Genomic DNA, 2,469 nt, shown 5'->3' with positions numbered 1-2,469 from the left:
CTAAGCTTATATATATGTGTATTAGGCTTATGGTTAAAAATAATTCATTCACAATTTTTCAAAAAACCCTAGCCTCCACTATACTCCAATTTTCGAAAATCTCTTCCCTTTTTCTCTCAAAAATTTCAGCCTCCATCAAAGAGAATTTGATTTATGCCGCCTCTCGATTTTTAATCTCCAACGATAAATTCTTCTATACTTTCTAGTGCAAGTTAGAAGAGGAACAAGTAATCCAGTCGTGGACCGGATTAGGAGATTGAAGAAAGAAGATTTGAAAAACGTCGTAGGAATTCATCAAGAGCTAGATCTGTTAATACCGGATTATTTGGAGCCAAGTGATTTAATCACCAAAGGTAAAAGTTTTAAACATCCTATGTATGTTTAATTAAAAACCATACGAATGTCCAAATATATTTTGATTGTCAAAATAAAATAAAAATTTTAAAACTTCCTCTGCTTTTGGGCATAATAAAACCGAGATCCAACAATAACTTGTTTACAACTTCACGCATATGACATCAAACAACATATCATAATGCTGTTAAGTTTCTTTCAATTTTATTAATTTGATTTTATTTTTAGGGAAGATCTTTGATTTGATATTATGTTTAATTGTCAAGGGATGACAGTTTCCTGCACGAGAATATTTTATTTATTGGAATGCAATTATAGTTCAGTACTAATCTATACTATTTTAGTAGCACATTATTATTTTATTGACAATAACTAATTTATTTCACAAAATATTTATTTAAAAATTTATTAAAATATACAGATTAATTTAAATAATAAAATTAAATTTATTTAAACAATTAATTTAATTAATTCAAATAATTAATTATATTATTTTTTTACATAACTTAATCTATTAATTGATTCACTGTCGTAAGAATATTTAATAATATTCTAATAGTACAATACTTGAATTAAGAATATGTTGTGCCTTTATCTTTGATGTTCGTTAATAAAATGATATCTACATAAATTATAAATAATCTTTGTAATCAAATCATATATCTTTTTTATATTGTTTTTAAAAATCTTATTTTTGTCTAAAAATATGGTTTTTTTAACTTAAATTAAAATCTCAAATAAAATACAATCGGATGGTGTTATAAAAAGAAAACTTTATCCACAAACTTCCAATTTCAAAATTTAAAGTAAATTCACAATGGCCCAAGTGTTCCCGATTGGACTCGGTCAGCCTCGGTTCTTGGACTTTGGGTTTTCCGAACTGCATACAAATGTTTTTCGCTTGTAATGCATAAATTACCTCCAAATAAAGTACTCTAAGATTGATTAAAAAAATATCAATTCTTTATTATACCATCAAAGGCTTTCAAGGAGTGAAGTGAATTTTAGTTGATGAGTTAAAACATGTTGGCATAAACTTGTGGATTGTCGGGGCCAAAGGGGTGTTTTGAAGCGTTGATGTTATTTTAGGTCCTCCTTTTGTCCTAATTTCCAATTTTTTTTATGGCATATACAAGTTCAGTATTCTTGATGCAGTTTAAAGATTTTGTAGATGTAGTTGTTATGCTTAAAAAGATATTTCTTTCATCTGTTTTAGTGATGGTTTTAATTTGTGTTGTGATGGGAGCGGCGAAATTTTTAATTTTATTAGTTTTTTTGGTCAAAGTCGGGGATTGCGTCTTGAAGCGACCATTATAAACCAATTTGTTAGTTGTATCATATCGATTAGATAAAGTTCATGTGAGTTGTATATATCAACTTGGACTATCCCCATTTGAGATAGCTTTTGGAGTTGAGTTAGGTCCAAATCCTAATATTAACACAGTATCAGAGCTCAAGTTCTATCGTTATATGTTGGATTATCCATAGTTGGGTCATTCATTATCTTGCAGTTGAGTTAGGTCAAAGTCTTAATCTTAACATGATATCACTGAGATTTGTGTATATGGACTTGGACAATCCTCCATTGAGCTAGCTTTTGAGATTATTAAGATTCAAGTCCCATTCTAACACAACTTTACACCTTACGTGGCACATGTGGAAAAGATTGAGGCCGATAACCGCAACAATTTGAGGGTTCGAGTGAGGTGGTGTTAGAGTAGATGTCCAGTGAACCAATTTGTGGTCTGAGTTTTATTGACTTTTATAGTTTTATGTATAGGAAACTACTTCATACTCTAAAATGGTTCATAGTTGATTCAGTCCCATAAGATAAATATTGTTTGAGCTTGAGTTTCATTATCTTACGTTAACAGATGAGGTTGATTCGAAAGGTTTGGCGTAATGTGATTCAATTCAGAACCGGTTAATGTAGCTACAAATTTTAATTGATTTTGATTTTCTCTGTCTTAATCATCTATATAAAAATTATTATAAAATTTTGTTTATATATAATAATATATATTTATATAGTAGACACGTGATTTTTTATACTCTTTTATCTTTATCATAATTTTAGTTTCTATTTTTTTTTTTGTTAATTGTGGTCCCTAAATT

Source organism: Primulina huaijiensis, chromosome 1 (genome assembly GCF_012295235.1).
Source record: "Primulina huaijiensis isolate GDHJ02 chromosome 1, ASM1229523v2, whole genome shotgun sequence".
In the NCBI taxonomy this organism is placed as follows: domain Eukaryota; kingdom Viridiplantae; phylum Streptophyta; class Magnoliopsida; order Lamiales; family Gesneriaceae; genus Primulina; species Primulina huaijiensis.
Note: the sequence above shows the minus strand (reverse complement) of the source record.